This window comes from Filicampus tigris, chromosome 14 (assembly GCF_054856515.1).
Source record: "Filicampus tigris isolate MCC_2025a chromosome 14, RoL_Ftig_1.0, whole genome shotgun sequence".
Taxonomy (NCBI): domain Eukaryota; kingdom Metazoa; phylum Chordata; class Actinopteri; order Syngnathiformes; family Syngnathidae; genus Filicampus; species Filicampus tigris.
This window is the reverse complement of record NC_141230.1, coordinates 17386953-17413781: the sequence shown is the minus strand read 5'-3', so window position 1 is coordinate 17413781 and position 26829 is coordinate 17386953. Positions and strand designations below refer to the sequence as shown.

General features: G+C 41.5%; 1 long non-coding RNA gene across 2 annotated transcripts in view; it reads left to right on the top strand.

The window, feature by feature from the left end:
* Window positions 1–26447, top strand: part of LOC147136590 (uncharacterized) — a 33513-nt gene extending 7066 nt beyond the window's left edge. The window contains exons 2-4 of one of the 2 annotated variants that reach the window (XR_015089488.1): window positions 13695–13819; window positions 25677–25737; window positions 26255–26447. This is a non-coding gene — a long non-coding RNA (uncharacterized LOC147136590). Of the gene's footprint in view, window positions 1–13694; window positions 13820–19295; window positions 20244–25676; window positions 25738–26254 lie in introns of those variants that run through there. The other variant, XR_015089489.1, reaches the window with a different exon arrangement.
* The last annotated feature ends 382 nt before the right edge of the window (window positions 26448–26829 follow it).

Here is a 26829-nt window from a genome sequence, read left to right as displayed (position 1 = left end):
CGTTAAATGGCACAAGGCGAGCAAGCAGATTGTTTTCGTCAGTAAAGCATCTCTTCATTGGCAGCGCATGGTGAATTTCCTTCGCATAATACACTCATATTTAGCTTCTTGTATTCTGACAAATCCCTGCATATATTACAACACATTTCCGCCACTTACCTGCTGTGTTTATTCTGACTGTGAAAGACACTTATGTGTGGAGCTGCTTGCTGACATGAGAACAGATTTACCTTGCAGTGTTCAGGGAATTTTCGTAGCTTCTGCGATAAAACCCAAGGAGAGGAGCTGAAGATTGATTATAGAGTTTTGTATTTAGACAAATCACAACTTTGATAGAAAGGCAATTTATCCGATAGGTTTTGGTGCAATTTCCCTTGGAATTGGCACAGATAGAGAGGCTGTCGCCGTTGGAAAAAAATCTAACAAAAAGAAGAAAAACATAAATCATCTAATTATGTTGTCAGAGAAAAATCTGATTTGCCTGTGAGAAGTAATTTTTCCATTTCCAATTATTCCACGTCTTTGGGAGGTTTTGTTATGGTGCAATGCAACAAGGTTGAACTTTTTGGCCATAAGATGAAAAGGCATGTTTGGTGCAATGTCCGGCTGAACGTTTTATCGTTTTGGGGTTGAAATTGTGATCTCAGACAGCGCTGTTTCGTGATCGTCAAAGCTACGTGTTTTTAAAAGCTCTTATCGCCAAGCTCCGATAAAAAAGTGTTGCATCCATGTTACACAGTCACCCATCCTGTCCCTTCTTTCTTGGCATCTTGCGAACGCTATGCGCTAAGATAACTTGCGCAGCACCATTATGGGCAGCAACTACTGGCTGCGCGGTACGGATCCTCTCTTTTAAGCAACTAATCCTCACCTCCGTGACAGCAAATAAGATACACTTCTAACAAGAAGTGCTTTGACTAAAGACAGACAAGTAGTTAAGCATACAAACGCAACAACGCCGAGCATATGTAAAATGAAGAGTCGCGAAAGACCAGAATACGTACTTCGGTGTAAAGTATGCTTTTCAAAGAAGTCTGGATATAATTTGTCACGGTGGAGTAGAGCTGCTCGATTATGAAAAAAATATTAATCACGACTATTCCTGTAATAATTGAAATCACGATCATTCAAACGATTATTTATTTTTTGCATTATTTATTTTTTGCAGGTTTAAACATGTAAAAAATATTAAGACAAAATTCTTTGAAACGCGATAATAATTTCAGTTTGTTTTGGACCCAACAACATTTATTAAATTAATTATTTAAACATTTTTTTTTTTAAGTGGAAATGTATAAATTAAAGTATGGTTTCCTTTAAACATGTAAAAAATATTAAGACAAAATTCTTTGAAGCGCGATAATAATTTAAGTTTGTTTTGGACCCAACAACATTTATTAAATTATTTATTTTAATTTTTTTTTTTTTTTTAAGTGGAAATGTATAAATTAAAGTATGGTTTCCTTGTACAAACAAACGAGTTAACTTGCTATGCACATATAAATTGCCAAAGTAGTAAACTGTTGGGAGTAAAATGCCAATTTTTACAGAATAACAGACATGCTATTCATCTATACATTTAGACCTTTGTCCAGAGCCTTTTTTGTTTTGTTTTTAAAGTAATATTTACGATATTTATAACGATGGTTGAATAGATTCGTTGTGTTGCCGGTGGATGCAGAGACAACTTGCACTTTATACGTCTTTGCTCGCCGTCTTCCACGGCAAACCCAAAATGTAACCAAATAAGCGATTTCGACTTGTTTACAAGTCGTTCCTGTGGTGGGTCTTGTGCCATTTTTAGGTCTGTTACTCTGTTAAAACGTTGAATAGGAGCGTGTGCAGTGTGACTTCCGGGGTGTGGGCTGGCTGGCTAACTAGCTAGCTAGCTTGGAGAGGGCGGCGCAGCAGAGTAACTCGTGTGCGCATGCCTCAAAACAACTCCAAATTAGTATTAATAATCGTATTTTTACGATTATGCCAATTTTGTAATCTTGGAGTGTAATAATTGAAATCGTAATTGAATTTCGATTAATTGTACGGCCTTAGGGTAGAGATCAACCCTCTATGAACAGGAAATTATTATAGTACTAAATATAGCGGTAAATTAAGACAGCTACATAGTAAGCACGCTCGCTTTAACATGAGTTTGAATCTGATTGAATTCTGAACACAACCGCAACCCAGTTAAAAGAAGGTGCGCACACTTGTGCAACCACATTATTTCAAATGTTAGTTTTTACTTGCCCACTTGAAACGATTACAAAAAAAAATAAAAAATTCAGTTGTACAGGTCGTAGGTCACTTTAATGACGGGAAATGTTTTGAAAGGATTTGTCTTGGTCTCATTTTTTAAATCACAAAAACCTGACATTTGAACAAGGGTGTGTAGACTTTTTAAATACGGCCTCCTTGACTAGTACTAATCGGTGCCGGTATCGTACCTGAAAAAAACCCCTATATCTTTCTCTTTCTAGCATAACGTGACACCAAGACTTGTGGTTGTAGCTGGCAGTTGTGCAGAACTGCGTTCCATCTGAAATGTTGATGTTTTGAAGCATGTGTTAGCTTATTTAGCTCCATGTCTCAGTCTGATACAGAGAAGTAATACAACCAGTAACATTTTAATATTGTTAAAATAATACAATGATACAGTTCTCATGTTTGGTGCTTAATGTCCAATTTCAACAAATCAAATTCTGAGTCTGTAATTTCTGAGAAAAATGCCGTAAGTTACTTCCTGCGGGAGAAATGTGATGGAACCAAGCCCACACTGATTTAGCAATGTGACTGACATCAGGCTTGCAACGCTTCCAATTTGGTTTGGCACTGAGCGGCCGCATTAACAACATGACTGCAGTCCTTCTCCCACTGCTTTTCCTAAATGCCTCCGTTTGCATTTGTCACATTGCAATGTATCACTTGCAGGGGGGTGATGGGGAAACTCTCCAAGAGTTGAATGGCAGCCAGTCGGCACGCGACCGGCGTCCGTCCGTCCGTCCGTCCGTTGCGTGGTTGCTCTCCAATATATTTAAACACGTGCCGACACCCGAGAGGCGGAGACGTAGCACCCGACCCCTCGGAAAGATACCCTCACAAGCAAGGGAGAGGGGAAATTGTTTAATGAAGATGGATCACAGTGATGGCTTTACATTTCATTTCTTAACAGCGGCCATACGGCTTTATTACAGCCAGTCTCACCTTTGTCCTCCCACACGAGCCACTCGGGAGGCTCCAGTGCCCTTACTTTACACAGCGTTTTGTGAGTTTCCATGTGTGTGCACATGTTTTGAGAGGGGAAAAAAAAATCGGCCAAAATTGGAGAACTGGCTTCGCCCGATGGTCTTCAGGGAAATGTTGACAATTTAGCCGAGTTCCATCTGGCCACATTCTGCCTGCCGTATATGGCTACTGCAAGGTCTCCAGTGAAGCGATGTCCTCTATTGCGAGTGAATGTCACAAGCCCTTCACCAGTAGTGCACATTGGTTTCCCTGCAGGCTGCACATGCAAGGAAAGGGAGTCAACCTCTGTGTTGCACACATGCTCTCCTCTCAAACATGCTGAAAGCAAAATAGGATTCGGTATAACGAGCGATTTAGTGACACGTATCAGCTCCCATCTTCGTGTTCCACGACAGCGCTTTGCTTCCTTAGCATGCTAATCAACTTGACTAAGAGATGGAATGTATCAAACGTTCTTGCAGTTTGTTGTGCGTACGCCCACTATATTGGAGATTTAGATAAGTTTAAAAAAAAAAATTGGTTTCATGTTGTGGCACAACATGCCAGATAGCACTGAGGTCTAATTAACAGCAAGATGAAGAAGTAAAAACGGTCCCCAAACTAGCAACGGTCTATGCTAATTTACGTTAGCCCGTCGATTAGGTTTCCTATTATATGTTAGCGTTAAGCTGTCTGGCTTCTGTTAGATTTAGTAATATAGTTTGCGTTTTATTTTGGTGTTGGAATATACAATATTTAATTCTCTTTAGTTTTATGTGTAATTTAATGTGTAATCATTATATCTCCTGGACCCGTTCGTTTTGTCTGCCACTTGGGGAAGCTCTTTCTCATTTGCCTAACAAGTCCATCTTAAAAATCCGCCTATAAACCCGTCCGTGTCAATATTCCAAGGTCCCCGAGTCGGCGCGTCAACTTAAATTACCACGATGTTCCAAACGTTGTCACTTTCCAAGTAATTGTGTAAATAGAACATTATTAGTGAGAAGAGCAGTGGTGGAAGAAAAATACTTCATCTAGTCACCAATCATGAATTTATTTGTTATACAGCATTTTATAGGCCTTTGAAATGCTAATCCTGTGTTGTTTTTTTTAAAATTCCACCACTTGTCGTCACATTGCTATTTTTAAGTTTGAGTGTGTTTAAAGTAAAACTATCAAAAATATCTTTATGAGGATTTATCTTGGATTTCCATCTATTGCGGATGTATTAATGGGGCTTCACTGTAATCTTTAGATCAATCAGTTTAACACTGCCAAGAAGCTATTTATATAATAATGTACGCTAACGTAGTTGCAGCGGTGTACAATTACTGAGAGGCGTTTGTAATAGTATGATGCAATGCATTTCAGACATGACAGATGTACCCAATGAATTGTCCATTGAGTGTACAGTGAGCTAATTCATTGCCAGCTGCACAGGAACCCTCATGGCAACCGTCTGTACAGGAATGTTGCCTCGGACGCCCAATTTAACCTCACACTCCAGTAATGCTGCGCACTTGTGCACAAAAAATGAATGGAATGAGACAAAGAGTTCTGTCATGTCCTGCCAATCTTCATAATCGTCGTGATGGAAGGATTTGATTGTAGGCTCAACTTGTTTTCTTGACATTCACAGCTGATAAGACCAAGTAGGACTGTCATCAAGCTCATGCTACGCAGGTCAACTGAATAAGTGGACAGTATTTACTGATGGTATTTACTTGCTTACTTACTTTACTCGCTTATGCATAGTTTTGGAAGTGTGGTGTGGTTTGTACATTCCAACTCCCACGAATGGAGTGAATCTGCTGCGGTAGAAATTTTGTGTCTTTATAAATGACAAGCCTACAATCTGTGCTGATGTCATTTGCCAATTTCTCGCAGATTATGCAGTTCTCTATGCACCCGCCAAGGCGCCACAGCAGGCTGCTGATGCTTTATTTACATCTGTGGTCAAGGTCAGGCAGTGGCTCAATAAAAATCAGTCATCATTTAGACATGAAATTTAACAGTACTCTGTCATGTATTTTTTATCCTCTGCAAGGAGCGGATAAAAATGGATGGATACATGGATACAGATATCCATGTACGGTCTATCTGTCTTTTTATTTATTTTTTTAAATTTTTTTATGGCCGACCACAATTACCATACAAGTGATGCAAAGTGAGACAAAACTGTATAATTCTTTTTAATTCTATATAATTATGTCATTACTGTATGTTTTTTTAGCACACTGTATTCATGTCTCAATTCCCACAAAGTATGCCCAGAATGAGTAGCTTGAATATTGATACGTCTATCCGGGTAATAACAGATCTCATTTCATTTTGGAAGTAGTTTTGATTCAGACTGCCAGTGAAGCTTCCTGTGACTGGCACATTTGCCCCATTTGCCTTAGTGTGCCTTAGTCGGAGTATCATCTGCACCTCTGAACCTTAGACCATAGGTCAGGGGTTCAAATGGACAATGATAGACCCTCCGGCAGCGACTCTGAACCCTCCTCACCTAAGATGAGGACACTAAAGAGCAACTCAGGGTCACCCTGAAACTGAGCACCGCACAAGCTGTATTCGTGTATATTTGACAGCCCGCTCAGGTTTTAATCATTTAAGCAACATTAAACATTCCGAAGGACTGATGCCTTGATTAGATTGGAATAGATTAATTCATTGTCATTGTATAGCTGTACATCAAAATTAATTAAGGGACGCCGGTGCGCATACCAATTAATAGAACAAAAGCAAAACACAATTACTGATTCAATTTTGTGAAACAAAGGATTCATTGTGATGCATCATTTCAAGATGTATGTAGATGAACATGAAGGTGTGTTCGTGCTGCATAGCCGGTGAATGTAAAAGGCAAGATAATGAAAGTTGGAGTCATCATAAAGCTCTGAACTTGCTCTGGTCATGAACCGGGAGGAGTCGAGGGGCATTTGTCTGATATAACGCAGATTTATGAGTCTTACGGTGCACAGCTCGCTAGTCCTAATTAGGTAGTTACCATAAAATGGGATTTGTATCATCACGTTGGTGAGTGTAGCTCGCAAAGCTCGCCTCCCTTAACCTTATACATTTATGAATTTCGATATCATGAGGGGCATAGAATACTTAGAGGAATAATTAATGCGGGACGAAATTGAGTTTGAAAAGCCTGTGGTTTACCCTGTCATTGGTCCACTGTCAGCCGTTTGCAGCGGCTGAGGGATGGGGAGGGTCAGCGTGTAACGTCTGTCGCATGAGCGGCGCTGCTTTACGACTTCCATTTGCCCAAGTGTGCGCCGCCTGGCCACGTGGTTCTCCCTAATGACGCCTCCCTAATGCTGCATGGACCAGCAGAGGAGTGCAATATAAGTAGAGATAGGGGAGGCAATTGGGTAAAAATTAAAAGGCCATAATTGGTCATATTTCAGTGTGACTGGAGTTGCTCCATCTGATGCTCAAGCTCTTTATTGGTTGAATAATTAATACATTAGATGTGTTTCAGAAGTCTTGCAGATTCAGGGAGATAATACAATTTGAAAGCTGCAAAATCAATACAAACATGATTCCCCCCCCCCCCTTTTGAAATGAATTAAAAAGCCATCAACTTGCCGCCCCCCCAAAACCATCACATTTTTTCAACAAAGAAAAACAGCATTGTATTTTATAAAAACATTAGAAAAAAGATAGCAAAGAAATAAACTTTGAAGCGTAATTATTTTACGCACTGTAGCATTTGTGTGTTCAATGTGTGCCTTTCAGGGGTGTGGCCTAGTGAGTGATGTCAGGTTGGCAGGTTAGTCTGCATGTGAGCGTCTGTCCTTGAGTTGTGGCATAAAGCAGCTCCTTGAGTGTTTTCATTTTGTGTGTTTGTCTGTGTCCCGTTCAATGAATGGCTGACTGTGGCTCTCCTTGCCCACATGTGAAGGCATTACAATACCAATTATTGATATGTTTCGGTGTGTATATAAAATCCTCACAAGCAATATTGCCTAGGAACTGATTAGCTGACGACTCGACTTTACTTTCTGCATCAACATTTACCACTTGAAGTCAACTAATCGCTGATCACGCGTTTTCGTACGACTGGGCCGCTCAGAGATGGCAAAAATTAGCTGGTTGTGGATGAGAATCTTAAGCTATTCCGATTGCCACTATTCCAAAAAGATTCATACTAGTGAGACCTTGGGAACGAGGGCAGCACAAAGTTAAACAAAGTTTTCCTATTAAAGTGTCCGTGTTTTGGTTTTGACAGAAACCTTTGGGATAACACCGGAATGTTGCGCGGAATTCCGATAGTCGACATTGTTGCTTGTAAGGCTTATGTCACCATGTTGTACTAATGTGAAGCTTGGCCTTTGTCTGTAAAGACAGCCCACACACACATACCATATGTCCATGTTCCCCACCCAGTCTCCCTCATTTACGCCCTCTAATATGTAGTCTGCCCTTTTTCATACCTTCAGCTATGAAGGTGCATGTTTTTGCGCTGGTAGGCTGTTTTTTTTTTTTCGTAGGTGCACCACAGGGAGTAGAATGGTTTAATGGATGTCCATGCGAGGATGAACTGAAAGAGTCATTAGAGCCGAGCCCACGGTGTCGCAGCGCAATAGGCTGTGGTCGTGTTGTGCTTCGGAAGTAAAATAATTGCAGGAAGCGAAGGACGTGGCTAAATCATGCCAGTCTGGGAAGGGAGGGCAGCAGACAGAAGCTGGACTATTCTGGCGGGATGCCTCTAAGTGCACTTCCCGTGCTGCGCCCCCGTCGGTCCAGCTGGCCCCTTATATCAAAGATGCTCTGTTTATGTTTTGTAATCAATTGATATTGCGCATGATGGATGAGCTGTTGCGAGAGCTGCCCTCTCTATTGGAGCCGAGTCAGAGGTGGCCCAATGTAATGGATAGCTTGTCTGCCCGAAAACTAAATGTGCAACTATCCCGCAACATGAAATATAAAGCCGGCGGATGGTGTTGTTAGCCGACTATGTCACGACGGCGAACAAGAGTATGATGAGTGGTGCGACGTGGTCTCCTCTTCAATTCAACATACTCTCACAGGGGATATATTTCATTTCACATCTTGGCGAGTGTCTCAGTGCGGCTCTACAGATGTTAGATTTAGATGTGAAGGGAGGCGTAAATCCATTTGAAAAGACACAACGTGACTCAAGTTATTCTCCCACACATTATAAATGCAGACACTATCATGCTGCATGCTACTGAAATCTTGTATTCAGTTCTTTATTAGGTGCTGGGTTGCTTTTTATTGGACTTGCTTGTACTTCTCCAGTCAGATAGTGTGGGAAATATGAGATGGATAGGTTGCCTAGATTAGATAAAGATGTGTGTGTGTGTGCGTGTAAGCGTGCGTGTGCATCTTCCCAGTCCTAGGATGGCCGTCGTCTGAACGTGCACTTTCATCCTGGTGCTTTTTCTTGCCTCCAGCGATGGGAGTGGATGACCTTTTACTGTCAGCTCCTAACATGACAAATTACAGAGGCTGGATGACCGTGTTTTTTAGGAATGCAAGAGTTCACTGCCTGGTCAGGCCACTGGCAGGGCACAGGACCCCTACACTGAAGGCGAATTGATGAATTCATCAAAAAGCTGCATAAAGTGCATATAAAAAAGTCTATACACTCATGTACAAATGCCTGATTTTTGTGATTAAAAAAACAAACAAACAGTGAGACCAAGATAAATCATTCCAAAAGGTTTTCTCCTATTCATGTGACAAAGCAAGGTTGAACTACTTGACAATAAGTCCAAAAGGTGTACAGTATGTTTGGCATAAGCAAAAAAAAAAACCCACACCAAAAGAACAAAATACCTATGGTGCAGCGTGGTTGTGGTGGCAACTTTCTTTGGGGCTGTTTTTCTTTAGCTGGAACAGGGGCGTTAGACAAGTGGAATTATGAACAGTTTGAAATAACAATCAATGTTAGCACAAAACCTTTTGCATAAAAAAATGTCAGGAAAAGCCTACTAAAACAGCTGAACATTTTGGGGGCGTTAATGAGAGGCACATTAAATGGTAATAGGTGTGTGCCTCCTCCCATTTAACGTGAGTTTGAATGTGAGTAGTTCATTTTGAGCGCAGCCATGTTTTCCAGTGATCTCAGTTGTTTATTTTTACATCATCTCCTGAGAGATTTGTTTTTAAAAATGCACAGGATATAAGTCACATTAATGAGTGAAAACATTTGAAATAATTAGAGCAAGATAAATCATAAAAATATGTCATTTGAATTGGGGTGTGTAGACTTTTCTTAATATCCATTGTTTATGGACAAAAATAAAAAGACACACTTCGTACATAACAAACCTGTAAAAACAAACTGAAATGAAACAAAATGAAAAAATGAAATCAAAATACTATTATAACCCTGCTCTGACCTCACAAATTCGGGATGAATTCCCACAAACACACTCTGTCTTGCAGGAAGTCTTCCCAGTAGATTTTCCATGACCTGCATTTCGTTTTGGCAGAAAGAAAGTGTGGGAAAAAAAATGCAGTGCAATAATGTCTTGTTTCATGCTCATGAGATTGTTTCCTTGCTTTCTTGCTGGCTTTAGTGCGTTGGACGCATCTTGGCTGCCCCATATGATGTCAATGCCCTCCTTAATTAGAGATCAGCTGGGCCAAATGCAGCCAACGCGTTGCTTTCTGACCCGACGGGCCTGATGTGCGCCATCCACTCGGCCCTCTTGCATCCACATCAGTCAGGCCTGTCAGTTTGCACGAGTGGCCGGTGAGTAATCATTGTGCTGATTAGATGCCTTCCAGAAGGCCTCCTTGCATAAGTTGCACACTTGAGAACGCTTACCTCGTTTCAGCCTCCTCCTGCCTTAAGATGAGTGCGTGTTCAGTGTGTGGAGGGCAGCCCGGCTGACAACTGATAGATCAGACTCGTCTAATTTGCTTCAGTCGAGACTTGTTCCTCATGTCAGGAGTGCAGCCATGTGCAAATCATTACGTATTTACTTGCAAGGGCTCATTCTCACAGATTGCTTCGTTTCATATTCCCAATTTGCTCAATGACAGAATTGTATTATGCAAACGCTTATTCTAATGGATTTAGTCCCACACAGCAAATATTACTGGCGCAGTTATCCCATTCCGCCGTGTGGCCAACAGTTAGTGAGGTGGGAAAATGAAATGGAGAATCGCCCATCGCCCTGTCCACTTTTATAGAGCGGAGCATTCGGCGTAGTGAGAAAAATGATGATTTCATCCCGGGGGTGGGTTTGCAACACTCGTAAACAGCTGTCCATGCACGCAGAAACTCATGTAGCCGACAGTATTAGTCTGTCTTCAGCACACTCATTTGATGACAATCAATTATACTCAGTACAATAAGTGTCTGCTGTGCCAGGCCGCACATTTTAATTGGCCATATTCTTCATCTTAAGCTGCTTTGGAAAAAAAAAAAAAAAAAAAAATACAGCCAAAGGTAGTGCGTGGGGTGCATTTATACGCCGTAAAACTGCAGTAGCATTGATGTGCGGAGGAGGTTTGAATACAAACACGCATCTGCTTTCTGGGACATTGTCGTATGTTTTTAGAGAAGAGAAACAAATACTTTCAGCTGGGAAATGCTCTCTCACGTTGTCAGTTGTGGAGCTGCAGCACAGAGGGCTCCACCGATTCACGGCCACTCCTCTGTAAAAATAAACAGCCAGTAAAATATCAGGCTCAGGCTCCCTTGACGGCACTTTAACATCATTATGCTTTCAACAGCCTTCCAATGAAAATGAATATATCGTTAGCCTAATAGCAAAGTATGTGCATATGAATTGAATGGAGAAGATTTGGTTGGTTACAACTGATTTATTGTTCTTAGTCTTAAAAACATGACAGAACAATGGGCCCTTGAGGTATATTCATGACATAATACGATATGTTTAATTGACTATTTCATATTTACGCCTTTATACCGGGTTAGTCGAGCCTTGATGATAATACATCTGTGTAGTTACTTACTAGTCATGGTACTACCGCTCGATTCTGTATTTTGTCAAGAGGTGTGGGAAAATGAAATGACAGTCTGTTTTGGGGCGACCCACTGGCCTGTTAATCATTATGCAAGTTTAGTTTCTTCCAAGCCTAAATACAAACAGTCGCAACCCTACTCTGTCTTTTTCCCCTTTAGCATCAGATCACTTTCTGTGAGGTTAATCCCTTTGACCTTTGCTGTGTCTACAGTATTTAACCTGGTGTGTATACAAGGGCTTTCAATAGGATTACAGAGGGCCTTAATAGGGGATTAGCCAAATCCTTTGTGTTGTTTGTCCAAAGTTGTATGACACTAAAGGATTAGACAACTCGCTGCGGCTTGGCTAAAATGAATGGGGCAGCAGGATTTTGAATCCATCCAAATGGGTTCTATTGGCATGGCTGCTCCACAACACAGTGTAAAACAAACGGCGTGTGTGTGGGTGTGTGCATGTGTTGTAAATGACGTCACAATCGTAAAATCTGAAAACATTACTCTCTCCTCATTATTTTCCCGAGTTGGAACTTGCTGTTGAACATCAGCAATTACAAACTGCTGACAGCATCTTCACATGAGTGTGTGTTGGTGTGTCCTGGAGGCAGCAGTGATGCCAGACTCCCCCTATCGGCTATTACTGGTATGACACTACATTGCGTGTACTGTAGCTCCTTTTGTGTTCTAGCAAGTAAATTCACATTCACGCAGAGAATATATTTAGACAATTTTATTTTTAGAAAATGAGACCAGTTCAAAACTATGTTTCTCTGCTTATACTTTTCGTAGGGATATTTTTGACTAAAATGAACAGTGTTGTTTTTTCAACATACAACATAACATCCAAGTTTCAAATACAAATATTGTCAGATAGAACATTAATTTGCATTAAATTAAGACTGGTCAAAATACCATAAAGAAGTCCAGTTTTTTTTTTGCTCTCTTAATTTTATCCTTAGCTGTATATATTTATGAATTTTCTTGGGATTCTTTATCATAACAACGTGAAACAACGATCGCGTGTATGCAGAACTGCAACAATTTCAGGCGCATTTGCAATGCAAATCATTAAAATAGATGGAAATGTGAATATGTCATGTTTTGCCTCGGACTGCTTCTAATAATAAGAACAAATTACACTTTTAAGACCACTGTTATGTTAGATTCTTGCATTTGGAAGGGTTTGTAATGAATTGTTATGAATGGTATGCCGCGGCAAGTCAGTGTTCACGTGTGCCTGTTGATGATGTCGTTGTAACTGCTTCGGTGTGAAAATGGCTTCAAAACCCCGGCGCTCGAGAAGTTGCCAGCCAACTTTGAACTGTCACCTATCCTCCCTTCTTTCGCAGCTGCTCGGGAACTTCCGGGGTAATGTTAGGCTAACATACGCCGAACCAGCTACAAGCTGTGACTGGCTAGCTAGCGCGGCTAAACACAGCCTCCCAGTTAGTAATTCTCAGTAATATCAACAAAGATATGTGAAAGTTGAATTTTCTGTCATTTTGAAAGTTCGGAGAACTTCATTTATTGTCGAAACCTATATGGAGCTATTTTTTGTGTTTTCATTTCACTTTTTAAGACATGCTGACGACCCTGGGTGCTCAATGAACTATTTGTTACAATTTGGTAACAAAGATGTATATTGTCAAAAATTTAGAGTAATAATAATACCCCCAAAAATCTACATTATACAAATCTGAAAAAATGTTAAATAAACATGCGTAAAGTCGTTTTTTTAATAAGATTTTGATGCCAATATTTTCTTTTTTACGAAAAATTAATATCGGCTCCAAATATCGGTTATCGGTAGCCTTGACTACTAATAATCGTTATCGTATCGGCCCTAAAAAAAAAACAACATATCGGTCTATCTCTCCTCTAGAGTGCTGAGTTTGATTAATTTTGACTTTTGATATCCGTACAATAATGTTGTCAAAATGACATATTTTTTCTTATCGGTATTGTTTTTTTTTGTACTTACTTTAGACAAATGGGTCAATTTGTTAGCAAGTCAGCATTGCGGGTTTGTCAAGTGATATTCATGGAATTTGGTGAGTGAGGCTGAACAGGGATGTGAGAAGGCTGACAGCGTTAATGGCTATAAAGATAAGTGCAAGAATGTGACGCCCTAGAAATCCACAGGCAGTGTATGAAAGCGCAAAGAGCGCAGCACTCAGACTCCTCCCTCACCATGGGGGAGGCGGAGGCTGAGGGGCAACGCATTACTGGTATATATCTTTTATTGCATTGTAAATCATCGCCTTTAAGTCCTGCTTGCGACATTACATAAACAAAGTTGACCTATAATTCCACAAAGCCGTTAGAAACCATTTCATCACGTTCTGTTGTACTAATGCCTGCTGTTTGAATGTGCATTTGCAGCAACATCACTGTGATGACTTCCTTTTTTGGTGCCATCTCTCTCTGTCTCTTCTCTCTTTCTCGCTCACTTTCTGAGGTGTGGCCAAATTAAACTGTATTTCTCAATCCACAGGGTCTCTCGAAGGAAGTTGGGGCAGGGCCATGGTACTGTGCTGGTGACCAAAGGAAATGGGACTCCGAAATCATTCCAGCACCAACAGGGAATTCCAGTATGTGCACTCACACTCCAGAATTGAGGTAAATATTTGCATGACACGGGCTGACATGCGAGATCCTATCATAAGTACAGTGTCACCCATGGCCCATTATAAGCACGGTGAGGCAGACGGTGGCTAAGTTGAGAAAAATGGAGCACTTGGACAGAGTGCAGCTACAGGAAATGTGATCATTCTGTCATCACACTATTAAGCGAAATGTCATATTGGCTCTTAGATTGTCATTTTTAGCTACTCTCTCATGACCCCGCAAAAAAAAAAAAAAAACTCCACTGACTGATCGTTCTCGATGCCTGGCGGCGGTTGCAGACCCGTGTCTCTTCCCACGTACGTCAACCTTCGCAAGCAGTGTGCTGTATGCCCACGCGAGGAAGAGCCTCTCTGTTATTCCCGGTGCATGAATGTGTCTGCGAGCTGCAGTGTGTGACGCGGGCCCATTCATTGCGCTGTTGTCCGTCATCACCTACTGTAAGTGAGAGGAAGCCCCTTTTTGGGCCCGGTTGGTGTGCATGCAAGCATTTCCTTCATTCCCCAAAAATATACCACGCCTTGTGACAATATCGCGTGTGGAGCGAGTTCTGGCTTCAAACAAGTCCAGTTTGCCAAGGCGCACTCTCAGGAGAAAAAAGGGATTTTGTACTTATAGCAGGGCTGCTGAGCCTTTTCACAGTAATTTGACATGTGACGTACATTTTGAGAGAACGATTTTTAGCAGACTCTAATGTCTGAATCTAATGAATTTTATTAATTGATGATGTTATTTTTAAAGTGGAAATCAACCCAAACATATTTTTTTCATGAAGATGTTCCTAGCAGGCCCACGAGTTGAAACACGGCATTCTGATTAATATTGCGTTTGTGGAATATGAGTTAAGTAGCAAAATCCAGCCCTTTTTAGCTATCTCAGGGGGCGGCCATTTTGTCACTTCTGTCGACAGAAAATGACATCACAACTGCTCAGGGCTCAGGTAACGACCACATTCTTGACTAGGCAAGTTCGGCCCTCGTTCCTCACCGGGTGGATGGATTTCATTTCCTTACAAGGCGATGTCATCCACGTCTTTTCAAAATGGGTCCCTTTGAAGACCCCCCTTGAATCACACGGAGCCAGCCAGGTCGGGTATTTGCTCCAGCAAGGCGATGCTCTTCTCAGCTAGGAAGTGTCGGATGCTCAGGGCATTGTGAGCAGGCGGATGGTGAAATTGTTCCGCCACAACTCCAACCTCTTCTCGCGCACTGAACAAAGCAAACACTGCAAAATCTCTTTGTGGACATGCTGGTTGATCGTCTATCCCACATTGAAAGGGAAATCTAGCAATTTGTGTTTTGGAATATATCTTTTGCGGCTGCAGCCTTGGAGCTTTTCCGACACACCTCGCAGTTGTCTTTTATGCGTATCCTACAAAGCGTCCGAATCCTCAACCGCACTGACCACCTCTTCTGTGCGGAGGCGTCTTCTTCCCCGCGAGATCAAGACGGAGATTATTTGCGTGCATTCATGCTGCGACTCAGTGGAGAATGATCACTGTCATCCCGAAACAATGGCGATGATTTATGAAACGTGACGAGGCTGAGACGTTCACCATTATTGATTGGTATTGTTAGCAGCCTTAAAAGAGCCATATGTCTTCATCTACTGTAATGGCATACACGCTATAAATAAGTTTACCACACTGTGTGAGCTCAAGACCCAAAGCGAACATTTTAGTGTTCTGATGCACACCACATGGTTTGCTTTATTACATCTCGTGCCGTTATGGGGTGGTTCTTGCATGAATTAGCAAAATAAATGAATATAAAGCTCAGGCTTGACAAGCGCATCAATAAAAACCTATTAGACAGGTGTGCACTTGTTCTACTGTTCATAATATCATAATACACTTTTATAGTGCCGCTTAGTGAAAGAAACAAAGTGTGTGCTTTTGAGCCACATGCATCTTAGTCAAGCATCATTCCTCTTGGAGATGTGTTTATGAAAATGATCTAGTCTCTATTTGTTTTGGGCTGTCACCGGCAGAAGCGCGTTGCATCAACATCCTCTCAAGGTTAGCGCCGCCTTGCAGATGAATGGCTGCTTGAGGCCGCGCTCGTGTGTCAATGTTTTGCCCATTCGTGACAGCTTTCAGGCAGTCGGCCACTTAATACCGCACACGCCGCTCCGACTGTCCCCAAAAGCGGAGGCCAAAAGTTCAGCCACTTCCTCAAGGGTCTCATCGCATTCTCACCACATCTTGATTTTCAAAGCTTCGCCACCTGTCAGGAGAGAGACCGCAGTAAAAAGTAAAAAAAAAAAAAAAAAAAAAAAGGGGCATATGATGGAACGCAGGTTGAGAGCCAGAAGGTCTGTCACTGACGTCGCCTCCTGGCTCTCCGCACAATGAAACTCCGATTTAAAAGTGTTGTGGTCCACATCCCGGCGGCTTGCATCAAGCTGGAGGGCGAACGGATCGTTGTGGATGCTAATGAAGCTGAAGCGTTATTAGATTGCGAGGTGAGAGAAGCTGACTGATGGTAAAATAATAACGGCTGTGTATTAACCACAGAGTTCACCGGTATGTAAAGGTGGATCAAAAAGTCTCTGTCCTTATTAGTTTCCAATATGACCTGTGATGTGGAAAGATTGTTTTCCATTGTGGCTGGAGCGTGCGGTGTAGCATTTCTCTCCCAATATACGGGATATCATCCAATAAGAAAAGGGTGCATTTATGTGCAGGTCATGCAGGAGCCCTTGTATGTTTCCTCATATTAGCTTTTCGTGGACTTCAAAAAAAATATCCACTTTCATGGAGTTGTCAAGGAGCTAAATCAACCAAAAAAAAACCTGCTCTGTAGTCATAGACTGAAGGGGTGAATTGATCATAGTCTAGGCTTCATAGTAGGATTGAAGGACTTTGAAAAACTAATCTAATCGAGATTTTTGTTTTCCTCTCCTTATTGTGATTGGAATTTAGTATGCGTTTTTTACATCTCCCTTTCCCATGTACAGTATTTGTTAAGCATTCAAATGCACCCGTTTTTGTCCATTTCGGGCGGCGGCCATTTTGCCACTTGCTGTTGACTGAAAATGACATTACAGTTGCTCAGGTGACAACCAACCATGGCTCAGCTTCAGGAAACAGGTGAGCCGTGATTGGTTGCTACCTGAGCCCTGAGCAACTTTGATGTCATTTTTAGTCGACGAAAGTGACAAAATGGCCGCCGTGGCCCACAAGAAAAATGTCACAAAAAGCATTTATGCTGAAGTAATATTGATCTCATCTTAATTGACTCACTCAATGTGAAATCTGGGGCTGTTTAGTCTAACACAAAGCTATTATTCTATTTTATCGATGGCAACAGGTGGATACACAGATTAATTACAATTTCTGACATTTAATGAGAGAGTGTTTAATTGTTCTGCCTGTCACTGTACATCGCTTGCCAAGATACTGTAGAAAACAAAGATGTTTTGTTTATAGTAAATCAACACATTTTGTCTCAATTCCATGACATTTGACATTTTCTAGCAGCACACCTGATGATTGGCTGGGAATCACAACACTTTTACCATCAGTAACCAAATATTTATTATTGGTTGCACTGTTGGACAAAAACCTACTCTTATGACTTGGCTATCGCAACTTTTTAACCCATCTCAATCGAAACAGGGCAACATGTATCTCATAGGATTGTATCCCTAATGAAGTAACTCATTCATGTGAATGGCTTCGATAAGTAGAATTAAAAAGGCCAAACAGTCGATATGAGTTTTTCTTCTTCAACACGCTTCCAAAACAATTCCCTCACTTGCTCAAAGTGTATAATCCTGCTGGTCATTTGTTAGCTGCTGCATCTCCCACGCGCAGGCGAGGCCGCTGGCGGAGCGTCGGGGAGCACAGGAGGTGAAAGCTTATAGTAGCGTATCAGAGCCGGGGGATTTGCGCTCATTTATCTCCATTTCACCGCACGCGTTGTCTAGTAATAAATGCTCAAGTGAAAATGGTGTTTATCACTGGAATGACAACATCTCCCAGATGCTGCAGGAGAAATTTCGAAAATAGATAAGGCTTTACTCCGCGGAGAATCCAATTAGGGGAGCCTTACATCATGATAATCAAGCGGAGGTGGACTGGTTCATTTAGGCCGCTGGATAACAGCGCAGAGGGAGGTCTGGTCGGCGAGATCAGGGTTCCTTGCAGTAGGACCTGCTGCATACACATCAGCAGCCATCTACTGTACTGTGGGGAGCTTTACCCCCTAGTGGTTCAGGGGAGGACTGTAGGACCGTGATCCTGTTTTCGCAGACTCTTTCAATTTAGGACTATAAAGCAGGAATGACCACGGGTTACCCATGTGAGCCGAAGTTAATTTGTGCTCGCGGTGGTAAAACAACAGTGTTCTCTCAGATAACATTTGATTCGAATATTATTCACTTATGAAATCTTATTTTAGCTCGAGATACAGTTGATCAACAGAATATCTATATATTTTTTTAGTGTTCACATCACACATTTGCGAGGGCACCTGTTGCCGGGCAGAATTCAGAGGCTTAGTCCCCAGAGGCATAATGTCCCCAACCAATGGGAAAAACGGTTTTTAACAGTCATTTTCAATAGGATGTTGGAATGGCAAACTAGGCCTAAGCTCGAAAGCATCCCGGAGGAAACCAGCAGAGAAAGGAAGTCAGACGCATAGTAATGAAATTATATTGGTGCCTCAACATACGAGTGCCCTCATATATGAGTTGCTTGGTCGATTTTTGTTGCATTCTGTTGCGAGCCAAAACTTAAGGTTTACATCATTAGGGCCTGACCGATTCATTTACCAATTTTTGCCGTTATTCATATATTTATTTATTGACATTTTTACAAATTACAATGTAAGACAAAGACAATGACATTCAAACCATCTCCCTCAAAAATCGGAAAAAACGAGCCAATTTTTGCCGATTTTTCCTCTGCCGTTAAGTTAAACAAATACTAAACGACAAAATATTGTAAAACAGTCAAGTGTTCAACCTGTAATTCATATCTTTGTTGTAAGCATTAAAGGACCAAAGAAACAAGTTATTTTATTCATCATATATATTTTGTAATTAATCGGCTGATTAATCGGTTAGCGGAATCTTATTGTGCCAAATATAGGAGTTTGCATCAACCTAAAAAAAAGAAATCCACATCGGTGGAGCCCTAGTACAGATGTATACTGGAGAGGAACAGCCATTATGGTTGCTTGTGTTGTTGCATTGCAGTGTAGTGGGAGCACCCCTGGGTCTGTCGTTTCTGCTGTGCTGCTTTCCTGCTGCTCAGCATTTCCCGGGGCCTCTGTGGTGGTGGTGGGAGGGGGGGGGCACAGGAGACAAGCCGTGAAAAGTACATATATAGTCATATACATATACAGCATATCCTGCAACAGATACACATCCATTTGGCATGTGTCTTTTGTCTTCGCCGCCGCAGTGTTCCACAGAAAAAAGCTCGAGGCACGCCTGATGTTTTTCCTCATGTTGATTCCGTCAGATCCGTCACCTTCAAAGCTGGCGAGTGCACAGCAGGTGCACATGTGGCCGCAAGGGCAAAATGGACATTTCTGCACTCAGCAAAGCTCTCTGCTGACATCACATCTTCACAACACCCTCTATAGGGCAAGCTATGTATAGTTTACTCTTTAACATCAATATAAGCATGTTGAGTTGTGACAAATAAAGATGACGCATTCTTGCCATTTTGATTAGCAACCAACATTGTGGAAGCAATTGCTATCACATCAAAAGTTCCACAAGTCATTGTTATTAATCACTTTAATTGGAGACTACTGTATATTGAAAAGGATTCAACAGTAATGCTGTGTGAGATGTAATTGATATTAGTTATGCACATTACGCAATCTAATGACACTCAATATCCAACGCAGAGGTGATAATGCTCGGAGAGGAATTGCTTTAACAACGCATATGCATTTGTGGTTTGTAATGGTGAGGAACAACTCGCAAATATTTGCTGTTCGCCGCAGGTCTTTGCATCCAACCCCCGCAGATAGTGGACTTGACTGTCCTGGAAAAATGAGCTATGGTATCATATGAGCATCATTGCCGTCTGCGTAGTACTGCGTTGTTTGTGACGAGCTTGCATTCTGACCTTCCACCTCACCAGCACCTTCGTAACCCCCACAAAAAGTTCACTGGAGGGTCAGAGAGTCCCTCTGCCTGCTCAGACACTGTGTTGATGGAAGCTCTACTGCAACCCCCCTGCTCTGAAAGTCTGCGTCACACATACACACACACACACACACACACACAGACACACACACACACACACACACACACACACAAAACAAACGCAACATGCTCATCATGTGAGCATGCAGGTTGAGGAAAATATTTCAGGTCTGACAGCTTTGTATCTACATCTCAAAAGTTTTCAACGGTTCTCAATGTACTCACGTGCTTGTGAGTACTGTCGTATTGTCTGTCTACATGTTTTGCTACCGTTTGTATTCAAATATAAGCTGTTTAAAGCGTTATGACTACCGCGATATTGATGCTGCTTTCGTTAGCCTGTCTTTCCAGTAATGTGTTAGCATTAAGCTAGCAGACTTTCGTAAGGCAAATTGCGCGGTCTTGTTAAAAACAGAATGAGTACTTCTCATTGTTTCAAGTGGCAATAAAAACATTTTTTTTAAGAATTGTTCACAATATGCCAAACTGCTGCTTGTTGTGAAGTTTAGTTTGCTGCTCGTGTTACTATTGTCATTTTTATCATTTTATTGTTGTTCTCTTATTCAAAATGTATCTCAATTAAAGAAATCAAATCAATTCTAGCTGTGTTTACGTTCACTGACACTTTTATGCAGTTTAGGATACTCTGCAGCTTCAGACAGCGCTGCTAGCAATGAGGTTTACATTCCTCACGAGGGGTCACATGCTGCTAGAAGGCGGAACATCCAGCATATCCTCTTTACATGCAAAGCTGGAACATGGCCATCATTTCTTCAAGCCTGAATATTGGCGAGCTCACAGTTTCACTCTGTAGATTATTTTACGCAAAGGCACCGCATTGACTTGACTGTTTGTTTAAAGATCAGATTAGTCCCAGTGTCATTTTACGGCAAAGATGATAATAATGGCCGCCAGTGCTGAGATGCGTGTTGACACCATTACTCATGTGTTCTGCCACGCGCATCAATCTTCACATGCTGTACAGGCGCTCCTGAGGTGAATGAATTTTTCACTTTGGAGTTCAGAGCGAGGTCACACAGACACGCATGTGAGGGGAGCACAGCAGGTAAAACGCAGGACATGCGCCACTCATTTTTCTTTCTTTCCTTCTTCCTCTCCGCACGTCTTGCTTTGCTTAATCTCCTCACTTAGCAGACTGATGTGTTTCCGTGACAACATCTGATCCGAGATACAGATGTACGATGCCGGCAAGTTGCAGATGTTTGATGTGTGATGTGATGCCAATGAGGAAACTTCTATGCAACAGTGCTCATAATTACACGCATCTTTCAGAGCGACACAATTTCAAGCACAGATGAGAGAGTAGTTCTATTTAACATGCTGTAACCCTGGGGCATTCATATCATGCTTTATTCTCCCAGTGTGTGTGCGTCTGTGTGTATTTATGTATGTATGTACTATATATATATATATATATATACACACACACACATCTTCAATAACAGATTTGATACATATCTCAATACATGACGTGTAATGATTTCATGTGTTTCGATTCGATGCACTCACATCTTTTTAAATCGAAAACGATTTTCCGATTCGAATCGTATCGAACCCCCGTAGTGAAAATCCGCAAAATTGAGAAAGTTTGCCACGTCTACACATTTCAAGTATTGCTTAGCGTGTGTTCTAACTCTCTTGATGTCAAGAAATGGGAGACTACCATAAAACATCACTAAGAGGAAATGAAACGAAGACTCTCGCTCACACAGTTCTCCAAAGGTGACGCAAAGTGTGTCTGCTTCAAGATGATCATTTGTCACTCCCATTTGAAGTTTACTGGACACAAAAAGCAGAAGAGAATTAATTATCAATTGTACGGTACAGTAGATACAAAGTAGATTGCAAACTGTACAGTGTGATATAGTTACATCATACATCTAATTTACCTCATAACACATGGTGTATAAAAGGTTCAAGACTAAGGCTAAAAACAGGTGCAGTCATCATGTTCACTTTCCCTCACCAACTTTTCAAGTTATGCTGTTAGGATGAATTACAAAGTTAAGCTTTATAGTTTGCTGCAGGGTGTTACGGCCGTTTGGTTCGGAACATTAGCATAGATGTTAGCTCATTCTAAACGTTCAAACAACCGCAACACATACAAATAGAGCTCATACAAATTCTCACAGGCATACATTCTGTTCTCCGTGGTAACAGACACGTGGGTAAAGGTGTTCCAAAAGGCAGGGTTTCGCTTCCCCAAGAGTGCTGGCATCTTTTGTAAAGTAGTGTATGTGCAATGGGTGTGAAAGGATTCATTAGTTGTGTAGCAGCGGAGGCAACCGCGTTGTCAGCTACCTGCTATTTACTTCCCCTCATTACTGTAGCATGGCTGGCGCTGGTGGGAGTGTCAACATCATTAACACCACTGTCATTAGTACAAGTTGGTCCGGGGGAGAAAAATGAAGAGTTATTCAGCATCATCCTCTCGACTGTCGCAACCATTGCCCCGTAAACACCTTTCAGTTTGGCGCGATAGACCATTTATAGTGGACTTGACTGCCCTGGAAAAATGAGCTATGGTATGGTACATGAAAATAAAACGCACAATATAGGGACATTAGTAATGTGTACATGAGAGGGTCAAATAACACTTTGGTAGGAAATCATACAAAAGGCTCAAAGAACTGGATTCTTTTTCAGTTTTTGGAATGTCCATTACAATGACAGCAATACTCCAAAAATGTGGCCAACATGCTGCATTGAAAATGTTGTTTCTATACAAGTATATAATCAATACTTATACAGAGCCCTGCCGTGATTAGAAAAAATCTCCATGCATTTTTTTTTTTCAAACTGATATCAGTATGAGTAGTCATTCGGGGTACTCACCGATACAGAGTACTGATACTTGTAGTACTTTTGATGTCTAAAATTTCATTTAACACAATGACAAAAAATTGTGAACAAAGACCTTCCTTTCTGACGCAAATGATGATTTGCTGATATGTCAATCTGCCGCAGTATAGCGCCAGCTACGGATGAGGAGGACTTACCCAATGTCTGATTTTTTTTGCCCTAAGTATCGGTGACTGATATCGCCAGCCTCCATGAGGACCTGATACCTTAAAATAAGGCCTGTATCGGCCCAATACGATACCTGGTATCGGTACTCACGCAAACCAAGCCAGTATGATATGTATGGAAATACTATTACATAGATTTGATGACTAAGATGTGTTACCTTTTTTTTTTCACACAGGATAAGGAATATATGCCTGTGAGTATTGTTCACTACTTGTTCGCAACTCAAGACAAAAAAATTGTCTTAATGCTACGACCTTCCATCCTATTTATCACAGATATGATTTATAACTTTATTCTTATAACTTTACAGTTTTTCTCCAAAATAGGCAACATTATATTTGGCGTTTAGGAGTACGCTTGGCAATTGTGCTTAGTTGATCTTAGTGATACAATTTATCGCAAAAGTATTTGTTGAAGTCCGCTTGCCCAATGTTGCATTGGGTTGAGAGTTGTCACCTCCAGCGAGGTTTGAACAAACAAGACTCCTCACACCTTGTCATCTCTTCTGACTTGGCTGGATGTTATTGAAGCCAACTTCAAGGCCTCCGCAGCAGCTGCAATCACTTATGTCAGTCGGCCTCAATTCTCAGACCCTCCGTGCCCTCGGCCGGCATCCCGAGAGCCTCAGGGGAGGTCACAGCTCCTCACACTCCGTTTCAACCCTCCACGCTGGCTGCGATGCCTGGCTGAAACCTGCTCGACCTCGACGGAGATCGCCAACCAACAAGAGCCTCGGCAGTGTCGAACGTGCCGGTTCTCTTTTTGCCGAGCGATTCCAAGTGGATCAGCTTTTCTTTGTTTCCACACATGGAGCTCAAGTTCATAGTGGGCTGGGCTTTAGGAAGCTCCGCGCTGCCCAATGGCGGGCCGGGATCCCTGTGTGGCTCCTCTGATTTACGGCGCATCATTAAGTCTGTGCATTCCTTCTCCCAGTTGGCTCAGGTGGTGGTGGGACCCACAGGAACACGGCAGAGCCAAGAGTAGCAACTTAACAACCAGAGAGCAGCTATTATATACTGTATTTCATTTGCAAGCTTAACTAGACAGTTGTCAATCAATTTAGAATTATGAAATACAAACTGATTTGGGGTAGCCACGATGTAAAAGTCTCAGTGGAAAACGCTTACAGTATGATCTGCGTTTGTGATTTGTCCCTGGTGTGAAACGTTAATTTTATGATTCTTATAAATAGTGGTGGAAAGTAATAAAGTACAAATACTTACGGTACCTGTAGATTTTTCAGCTTTGTGTACTTGACTTTAGTGTATATTTTTTGATGAGTTTTTATTTTTACTTCCTACATTTAAAAACAGATGTCCGTACTTTGTATGCCTTACTTCGTCAAAATAGGCTTGCTGTGTAACACAACTTAAAAAATATGTAACTACAGAGAGACCAAATTAACCGCATTCGAGCTTTGAGTGATTGAGATCTTGGGGTCTAATAGTGGGGGAAAAAATGGGGGCAGCAGGGATGCAGAAAAACATGAAAGAAGGAGCACACCAGATTAGAAGAAGCAGAAAATCACTGCCCATAGCCTTATTTTAGAGGCCATGGACAGATTAATTGATTAGTGAATTCATTGTGTTTTTTTGACAGCCTAAAATACACATTTCTAATCTGAAAATCACAAGTAATGTGTATGTTTTGTTGTTGTTGTTGCAAATTTAGGGTAAGCAAAGCTATGGGACTTTGTTTTGCTAGCATAAAAGTCAAGCTTATACTATTTTAGCTCTTAAACAACAGGCAACATAAACATGATTTTAAAATTGTGTTTTATCAAAAAAAAAAAGAGGGAAACGTTTATTCCATCGTGGCAAGTTACTTTTGTATTGAAGTGCATATCAGTCTTTATAGTAAACTTTATTGTAAACTGTAGTATACCTTTCTTTTTTTATGCTTAAGTAAATTAGCTAAATCGGTTCTACTTTTACAGTCTTTTTTTTTTTTTTTTTTTTAACACAACACAAATATCTGTACTTCTACTCAAGTACAGCGTATGACTGTCTTTCCCACCTCTTTATATTAACTATCCATAGACAGCCTTGTGACTGAGGTCATCTTCCATGTCTCATCATGTGAGCCATGCGTGATTTTTGGAGCTGCTTTGCCCTCTAGTGGCAAGGCGACACACTGGAAGTCCACCAGATCACGATCAGCCCCCCACTACCAACCCCCCCCCATACCTCCTTCTCCAAGACTCCAGCTCAGCAGACAGCCATTGCGCAGGCCACATGCCTTCACTTTGAACATGCAAGAAGATAATCTGCACATGATTCCAGAGTGCCTTTAAACAAAATGATTTGTTTTCGAGTTGACTTCAACATTTACAAAGCGCCCCCCCCCACAAAAAAAGGAAAAAATCCTGGCACGCCTTGCTGCTCTAACGTAAATGAGTGACACTCTGTGGTTGCTGTTGACTAAAGAGGCCGCCCACAGAAAGTGAGTGTTCAGCTTGATTTATCACTTTTGTCTTCTGTCATATTTACACTAAGTTGAACATGCATGTTACATGAAGAACTAAAGACTGCAGGTTGTACAGTATCATCAGACCCATTTTGGTGGTGAAATATCTTCTGTTGGACTCCTATGACGTTTATATTACACATTTCACTTCTGTTCTTTCCATTAGGAGTCTTGAGGAGATGAGAAGTTTGGAACAGCTCTTGGCCACAGCACAGTGTTGTGATGAGGTACTTCCTGTGTGTGTGTGTGTGTGTGTGTGTGTGAGTGAGTCTAATTGTTGTTGGTGTTGGTGAGACGCTCCTCTGACAGAGGTAACATGAGACTTGACTAGGAGAGCCATTTGTTCGCGTTTGACCGCAGAGATGTCTTGACCCGGTCAACTGGACGGGTCCAACTTTGAGCTCTGGCTTATCTCTGCCGCACGGCATTGGTCAGTTCACACCCAGTCGCTCGAGCAGCACCTCCATTTTGCATAGAATCACCCAGTAGATCGCTCCCAGTCTGCAGTGTGTGGTCAATTGCCATTGGGCAAACAAGTAGCTGCAGTGAGGACTATGCAGGATATAGTTGTACCCTGAAATGACCGTTGAATTGAAATTAAATGGAACCAAGCTGTCCCAGACCAAAAAAACATTTAAAAAAAAAACACAGTTTTAATGTAAAAACAATTACATGTTTTGAACTAAGACAAATAAACCTCTTTCATAAAGTGTAATTGCTGTTGTATTTGTGTGTGTCTTTAAGGGGCGTGGCCCAGTTAGTGACGTCAGGAGCCGTGAGTGTCTGGGCGTGAGTTGTGGTCGACAGCAGCTCCTTCCATGGCGTTCTCTTTGCATATTTGTTCTGACCCATATGCGAGGCAATTCATTTTTTTTGTTCAAATGGGAATGCACATCACATTGGCTAGCAAGACGAATCAAAGAGTCGACCAATTGACATGTCATTACTGGAAAAAATGATAAGTTGGGGTGCTTGTAAGTCAAGGCTCCTACGGATGTGAAGTGTATATGGCATTTAAGCAACTTACAGTATGAACATGAAGTGGTTCATATGTAACCAAAGCAATTATAGTTAAGAAAACAAGTACCAGTATTATCACAATATTAGCTAAGGAAATTTTAACTTAAAAAATAGGGACAGGTAAATAAAAAAGTACGCATGGAACCTAAAATACAACATATTTTATCTTAAATGTAAAAAAAAAAACAACCCCAGACCGTGTCTGATTATTGTTTTAGGGTGCGACAAAGTTTGTACAATCCATGCTCATTGCACACAACTCTGAATAGCACTGGCAGGAGTTGCCCTGGCTGGTTTGG